The following is an 8,932-nucleotide window of genomic DNA, read 5'->3' on the forward strand; positions in this document are numbered from 1 at the left end:
AACATAGATGCTGGCAGTTAAATGCATTATTTTTATAATTCATTGGGTATAGTCTAATTACGAATGGTTTTACGGGCTTTTAATAGGAAGTTCATTTTCAATTTTTTTTTGTTTCTGAAAGTCAGTCGGGGGGCGCCTGGGTGGCTCAATCGGTTAAGCATCCTGATCGGCTCAGGTCATGATCTCACGGTTCATGGGTTCGAGCCCCACATCGGGCTCTGTGCTGACAGGTAGCTCAGAGGCCTGGAGCCTGTTTCGGATTTTGTATCTCTCTCTCTCTCTCTGACCCTCCCCTGCTCATGCTGTATCTCTCCCTCTCTCAGTAATAAATAAAACATTAAAAAAAATTTTTTTTAAGTCAGTCTACATTACAGAACTAAGAGAAGTACAAAGAACAGTGTTTATATTTATGTGAGACATTGTGCCAGAACACACCAGTACACCACCATGAGTAAGTAACGCATGTACTACCTCCGAGAATTACATAAAGAAAATCACCTATAAAATGTAGCAAAATCATTAGAGTTTAACATTTCGTACGCTCCCCAGCTCCTGGTCTTCCCTTTCCTTTACCTTTGCCCTCATTTAGAGCACAGTGTTCCCTTACAATGTTGAGTTCTACACATCACATTTAGGGAAAACAGTGACGCCAGTAACTTCAGTAATTTATCAGCTGCCCCCTTCCTCTGCCCTTCTTCATCTTTACCTCATTCTCGATGTCCTGAGCCCCTTCATGTTCTTCAGTATCTGCCCCTCTTTCTTGACCCCAACACTTAACCCCTGAATTCTCTCGTAGGCCTACTTTTCTCAGGATTGGCTGCTGAAATCTTAAAGTAGAATGGAGACTCTAGCTAAGTTCTCGGTCAGAGAGATGAAGCCTGTTAGAGTTTGGTTGACCAGTCCTTTCCAAAGACTTCTCCGAAAGTGAAGGAAAATCATTCAAAACCACAAAGATTTATACTGTCAGGTCTAATCCAGTACTTCTGTCTATACAGAGCATTTCTTCCCATCCATTCGTCACAGAATGAAAATGCAGTAAAGATGAGAATTAGGTATATGAGCCTGCTTAAAACTTGCTTTTTCTGTTTCCACGCTTCTGCCCCTGTTTCAGTTGAGATTACAGAGGACCGACAAGATGGATCCTGTGTGTCTGGTATTCATTGCCCTTTTCCCCCATTTTAGTGTTTTTTTCTTGATTTTAGTGGCCGTAGGATGAAGCTGAGAAGTGCTTTGGTTTCTGTGTTTTAAGTAACAATTGTGCAAATTCCATTTGCCCTTGGAATATTGTGCAAATTGGGTCGGAAGAAGTGGGGGAGGGGCAAGTCTCTGGGGAAGGGTTGCAGAGGGAGGTGTCAGGCATCGACCGCCCCTAGGATCAGGAACTCTGCCCTTGACCCGGATATTCAGAAAGCGGATCTTCCGCAGGCTTTGAAGGTGAGAACTCGCTCTGATGGCCTAGCGTAGTAAGTAAAGAAAGCTGGGGGGGCTGCCATCCAGCTTGTCAACCCTTGATAACACCTTGAACATGGCCTTAGGACGACCGTCTTTGGCAGGTTGAAAATAGAAACTGCGTGGATTATTCTAGCCGTGACGATTTATGCTGGTTGTGTGTTGACTGGTCCTGGTTAGAAACAGTGATTTTTCATTTTGATCTGGGTTGAATTTTAAGATGTATTATTTTCAGTCTATGCGTACAAAGCGTCTGTCTTGTAACTGTTGTATAAAATAAACCGATTCTGTGGTTTCATTTTTATCCTAAAAAAACAAAACAAAAAAAAAAAGTTGTGCCTTAACAATAGGGCATTGTATGTTAATAAGGGAAAACAAAATCTTTTTTTAATAGATGGGGAAAATAGGAACTTTTTGCCATTAAAATTTAAGTTCTTTTAACATTTTTAATATTAGAGTTGGGGAAAATTCATTAAAGTTAAATACAATTGATATAAAATTATTTTTGCATAATCTAGCATTTACACCTGAAGTACATTTTTATAAGAACTGGCATCTTGATGTATATAGGTCTGAAATGATACTTCATCCTTTGGTTCTTAATTTGAATTAACACATGACCAAGGTAAGGTACATTTTGTTTCACTTGACTTTGAAATCATTTTAGTATGTTGTATCTGTTCTACTACTGGTCCTCTGAGTTGCTTTGTTTTTTTAAAAATTAGCAATTTGTTCGTGATACCATATCAATAATTTATTAATGCTACAAAATACCGTGTATTATGTGACTTAAACCGGAGCAGTTCTGGATTGAAGGCGGGGGGTGGGGGGGGCTTCTGATTCGCAGTTACTGAGAGGACAGGAATTGAACTTGGTACTTCAATTTTGGTTTTATGAGGTGCTCTTTGTGTAAGTTGTTGATTTTTGTTTTCTCCAAACCTGGCAGGTGTTAACCATTCCAATTTACTATTGGTTTCTTTTTTTTTTTTTTTTAATTTATTTGTAAAGTTGGATGGTGAATTATTCTGTGGGAAAATGAGATTTATTAATAGTGTCTTTTTTTCTTTTTTGAGATAACATCAGCCAAACTTAGAAGTTAAGGCTGATGGATAATATTAAAACATTATATATTGTGTTTGTAAATGTTCCCTCAAGTATTATAATTAAGGTAATTTGTGTACGTGACAAAAGCAGAAACTGTGATGTTTAGTAGTACGTTGCGTTAAAATTACTTTTGAAGTATGTTACACATGTAGTAAGTTATTCTTCAGGAAAGACTTGCTCATCCTGTATTTTTTAAATAGGAAATACAGCATGCCAAGTCATCAGTAGATCAGTTTAGCCTAAGGAGACCTCTATCTCTCTCCCCAAATTTGTCTCTCTCCATCATTTATGCTGAACCGAGGAGGTGACTTTAAGGACTTTAATTCATGTGTAAAATACGGACTTCAGTTTCCATGTGACACTACATCCTCCAATGGCGGGAGCCCAAGCTAGTTGTACAGTCTAACAAGAGAGACCGTGTTGTGCCACGACGCACCGCGGTGCTCCTGATGCCTAGCCCCCCATTCCATGATGTTACTTAAGCTACCAGATGTGTGTACACACGGGGTTGAGTTTACGTAAACTAAACTATGAAGTGGCATTTCCCGTTCACGTCCCTGCCTCTTCAAAGTTTGCTTTTTTAATTGACTTGACTTCTGTCGATCTCTTCCTTGCAACAGGCTAACGCTGATGAGAAGGATTAAAACCAAAATAAATGCCTTTGGATTCTCCTTCCCTTTTCACACATGTAAAGCTAAAGAGGAGCTAGTTCATTTCCTGTTGCCAAGACCTGCTTCGACTCCAGAGTTTTCTTTACTTGGCATGCTGTATCCTGCCTCTCCCACGCCACCAAATTTAAGGCAGGCGGGAGGGTCCCGATTTTCATCTCTACTGAAAAACTCTCCTCTCTCCATGTGTTTAGAGCAGTTATTTTGTACCTCACCTGTAGCGTTTATATGTGCTGTTGTGAACTTCTAAGGACAGGGATTATGTCTTGGTGATGCTTGTATTTCCACCTCAACCCCAGCCGCTAGCCCAGCGTCTTGAACAAGTTAGGTGCTTAATGTATGTTGAACTGAATCGAATAAAGGGTTACTACTAGCATAGCATTTCTCACCCCTCAGTTGTGTAAGCCCATTGTTCTGTTAACCGCACATATTTATGATTATCACCCCACGCACTAAATTATTTTTAGAAGTTTTGCTTTCTTTCCTTTAGATGCTACCCCATGGACATTTCTCTCTAGAAAATGTGATTGCTTCCAATGAAATGACTGTCCCAAACTCTCTGCCCCTGGATATACTTTGCCAAACTGAAATTGGACTTTTCTGAATAAATCGGTCATGTCTGGAAGAGACGGTGTGCCGCATCCGCTTTTGTCTTTCTTTTTATAAACGAGGGTAACATAACACACATAAATTTACCATTTTAACCATATGTGAGTGGACAACTCAGTGGCGTTAAATACATTCACAGTGTCGCACAACCTCCACCACCATGGTTTTGAAGAACGTGTTCATCGTCCCAAGCAGAAACTACCCACCTTGTCCCTCCCCATTCGCCCTTCACCTCAGCCCCCCGGGACCACCCGTCCTGCTTTCTCTATGAACGCATCTGCTTTGGAACCCCTGCTTTTCGGGGATTGCCGGTCTTCTCACCCCACGTATGGAAAAGGCATCTGTTAGAGACGGGGCACACAAGACAAACCCAGCCATAACAAAATTGGGTAACTTGCATTCCTTAATAGATTTGTTTAAGATGGAGGGAGGGTAGAAAAGGAGCAAAAGAAGTGAAGACAACAAGGTGGTGGAAAAGCAGTTAGAGCTGGAAGGATCCTTTTTTTATTTTAAATTCCAGTATAACATACAGTGTGTAACATACAGTATTATATTACTTTCAGGTATACAATATAGTGATCCGCCAATTCCATACGTCACCGGGGCTCCTCAGGACAAGTGTGCTCCTTAATCCCCATCCCCCCAGCTACCTCCCCTCTGGTGACCATTAGCTTGCTCTCTATCGTTGAGAGTCTGTTTTTCAGTTTGTGTCTTTTCTTGTTTTGTTTTTTTTTTCTTAAATTCCACAGATGAGTGAAATCACATGGCATTTGTCTTTCTCTGGCTTATTTAACGTTTATATTCTTTAGCTCCATCCATGTCACTGCAAATGGCAAGATTTCATTCTTTTTATGGCTGAATAATATTCCATTGTGTGTGTGTGTGTGTACGTATACGTATATACGTATGTACGTATACGTGTATATATACATATATATACATATATATGACATCATCTTTATCCATTCATCTATTGATGGACACTTGGACTGCTTCCATAATTTGGCTATTGTAAATAATGGTGCTATAAACATAGGGGTGCATGTATCCCTTTGAATTAGTGTTTTTGTATTTGAGGGGTAAATACCCAGTGGTGCAATTCCTGGATCATAGGGAAGTTCTATTTTTAACTTTTTGAGGACATTTCCGTACTGTTTTCCACATTGGCTACCCTAGTTTGCATTCCCAGCCACAGCGCAAGAGGGTTCCTTTTTCTCCACATCCTCTCCAGCATTTGTTGTTTCTTGTGTCCTTGATTTTAGCCATTCTAACAGGTGTGAGGTGATACCTCATTGTAGCTTTGATTTGAATTTCCCCAGTGATGAGGGATGCCGAGCATCATTTCATGTGTCTGTTGGCCATCTGGATGTCTTCTTTGGAGAAATGTCTGTTCACGTCTTCTGTCTATTTCTAATCAGATTATTTGTTTATTTGGTTTGACTTGTGTAAGTTCTTTATACAGTTTGGATATTAACCCCTTATTGGATCTACTATTTGCGAATATCTTCTTCACATTCAGCAGGTTGCCTTTTTATTTTCTTGGGTCTTTTTGTGCAAAAGCTTTTAGTTTGACGTAGTCCCAATAGTTTATTTTAGCCTTTGTTTCCTCTGTCTGAGGAGACAGAAGTAGAAAAATGTTGCTAAACCCAATGCCTGAGAGATTACTGCCTACAGTTTTTTTTCTAGGAGTTTTATGGTTTCAGGTCTCACATTTGGGTCTTTTGTCCATTTTGAGTATATTTTTGTATACGGTGTAAGAAAGTGGTCCAGTCTCCTTCTTCAATGTGTAGCTGTCCAGTTTTCCCAGCACCATTTACTGAAGAGACTGTTTTTCCCCATTGTATATTCTTGCCTCCCTTGTCATAGATTAACTGACTGTATAATGTGAGTTTATTTCTGGGCTTTTCTATTCTGTTCCACTGATCTGTGTGTCTGTGTTTGTGCCGATACCATACCGTTTTGATTATTATAGCTTTGTGTTGTATATCTTGAAATCTGAGATGAGCACAGAAACAATTTTTTCAATGTCTCAGCTATAACCTCAAAGATTATTTTCTTTTTCCCTTTTAACTCTTTTGGGAGGCTCTTAGTAGGAATGTCATGTCAGAGTTTCCAAAGTTAACATGGATTCAAGTTTTCCCAGAAGAGGGGCCACCCTGGGAGTGCCAAGGACCACCTGATGTTTCACAAATTGTATCTGTTTTTTTGTCTTTGGATTCTTTTGTGTTTTTCTGTTTTTGTTTCGTTTTGCAACTTCTGAGAATTTTAACTTGTCTCATTCAGTTTGGAGCTCAAACAACAGAGAAAAAACAACAAAAACAAAAACTATGATTGATTCACAGTGGATTCACTGATGGAGTCCAGCACCTCCCTGGTCTCCATTGACTCTCCGGAACTTATGGCTTTTCCTCTCAGCCAGTGCAGCTTACCAGCCAGTCGTGCTTCACGGATTCACATGAGAACATCGGGAAATGAAGGAGTCCATCTTCTTGGACGGAGAGCAGCATAGTTTCTTTCCCAAACAAGATTTCTGATCATGAAACAAGATTTCCACAGCTCTGGTGGGAGTTCTTCCCAGATAAGTACCGGGTCAGCTCTTATTTCCTGGTAGAAATGCAAACAGCACATTTGTGAAAGTTTTTCTCTCTGTATTCAGTGAATTTAGTTCTCTGGGCTGGATTAAGATCTTTGGTTACATCAAATCTCCAACTGGCAGAAGACCAAAACTCATTCTTCAAAGAGAACATTGTCATGGAAAATATTTTTAAAAGTGGATGTAATTTTGCCTAAAGCAGCTGTTGGTAGGTAAGCAGTGGAGACTCGTGGGGTGGGAAGGAACATGATCTTTCTCAAATGCACTTATTATTCTCTGGAGAAGTGATAAAACATCCTTCAGTGTGTCAAACGGTTGTTTTGGACTGCTGGCCAAATCCGTCCTGGAATACTTCAGTGGTCCAATATCTCAACAAGAGGAAACATTTAAAATTGTAAAGTATGTCAGACAACAAAATGATCCTGCAACTAACGGCAAGAGCTGAATTTCCAGTAGTGACAGGTCACCGCGGAGTCCCGGGCCCCCGGAAAGTGCAGGGGAGATCTGCTACACGAGTGGCCCGCGTTTAACGCAACAGTTTGGTTACTGAGAGGTGCCGGAGACAGGAGTTGGGGACTTCCAGAGAGGAGTGTTGAGTAGGGAACTTCACTCCCGGGACCCTGGCGCGGCCCTTACCCATCTGAACACCCTTCCGCCTTTTTTTTTTTTTTTAATATTTTTATTTATTTCTAGGAGAGAGAGAGACAGCGTGAGCAGGGGAGGGTCAGAGAGAGAGGGAGTCATAGACTGAAACAGGCTCCAGGCTCTGAGCTGGCAGTCAGCACAGAGCCCGACGCGGGGCTCGAACCCACGAACCGCGAGATCATGACCTAAGCGAAAGTCGGACGCTTAACCGACTAAGCCACCCAGGCGCCCCCATTCTGCCTCTTACTAGCCGCGAGGTCTTGAGCAAGACTCTACTCAGGAGTGAAGGGGCGTACCGGAAGTACCACCCACAGGGGTGCTGTTGCAATGAAACGAGATAAAATACGCAACAGCCTTAGAAGGGGGTGCAGGCCCCGAAGGATGCACGACCCTCCGCGCTGTCCAGCCGCCCCCTGAGATGTTCTTACAGTGGTCTGATCTCAAGGCCTCTGCTCCCTGCTGTATTTACTTGGAAGGACTCTGTTGCTTTCCGGAGACAAAAATTACCTCAAACTAACTGAAGCAGGAAATGATTTATTGGCTCAAGTGTCTGAGAAAGACAAAGGGATGAAAAGGTGGGCCGTTTAGAGGGTGTGGCCATTTCTCTCCCTCTGTCTCTCTCTCCCTCCCCCCTGGCTGTCTCTGCTGGTGTGTTGTGCTCCTCGCCTCCTGTAGACGGTCTCGCTCTACAAAATGGGGAACGTAGCTGTCCATGAGCCAAGATCCACATGCTCCCAGTCATCCCCACAGACACACAACAGTCTTCTCTACTAACTTTCCACTTCTGGAAAGGACGGAGGTCAGTTTGGTTGGAACACATGCCCTTACCTGTCCTACACTCTCTGTCCCAAGGGACAAGACAGGGTCTGTTGAGAAAAGGAAAAGGGGCGCCTGGGTGGCTCAGTCGGTTAAGCATCCGACTCTCGATTTCGCCTTAGATCGGGATCTCATGGTTTGTGAGATCAAGCCCAGTGTCTGCCTCCGTCCTCACGCTGAGGAGCCTGTGTAGGATGCTCTCTCTCTTTCTCTCTCAGCCCCTCCCCTGCTGGTGCTCTCCCTGTCTCTCTCTCTCCAAATAAATAAATAAAAACTTGAAAGAAAAAAAAAACTGACAGTGGGAACTGTAGCTACTAACATCTAATAAAGGATTTATCAATGAGGATGAGGTGAAGGAGCTCCACTCAGCCTCAGTGGGTGCCCGTTTGTGCAAAGAGCAGCTGAGAACTGCTGTCTGCTTAGGCTTCTCACCTGTTCTTTCCTGACTGGAGGCCCTGGACTCAACAACACCCCAGCTCTGCAGCAGTGGACTGTGTCCTCCATGGCCTAAAGCCTTTGAGGCCACCTTCTTGGCACCTTGCTCTTCCGTGAGAGATTGGGCTGGGTAGAGACTGAAGATACACCGATTGGCCTGCACCCTTGTTTTCATGCTCAGAATTTATATCCCCGTCAAGATCCGTGATCATTCTTCTTCTTCAGATTTCCAGGAGTCAAGGCAAAAGTCAGCACTACCATGTTAGTCTGAGTAGCCCGTGACTGTGCCCACTGCTGACACGTAGAAACCTGTGTGGAGCTCAGTGGACACGGCAAGTTCTGAACACTCCAGGTTTGAGTGTGATGAGTACTGAGTGCCCAAAGGCCAGAGTCCCAGACTTTATTTATCCCGAGTGGTGGCATGAGGGGCTGGCCTCATTCTGGCAAGAGGAGAATGTGAGGTCCCAAGTCCTGTGGTCTTTCAATATGGCGGATGAACTCAGATGAAGTATTAGGAGAGACTGAGGTTGTGAATAAAAGAAATCCTCCAGATCTTTCAGATCTAATAATTCTTAATCTAACAGGCAAAGTTCCCACGTGAAAGAGCCCTGTG

The sequence above is a fragment of the Hyaena hyaena genome, unplaced genomic scaffold, assembly GCF_003009895.1.
Source record: "Hyaena hyaena isolate Hyena2069 unplaced genomic scaffold, ASM300989v1 scaffold_495, whole genome shotgun sequence".
NCBI classification, from domain to species: Eukaryota; Metazoa; Chordata; class Mammalia; order Carnivora; family Hyaenidae; genus Hyaena; species Hyaena hyaena.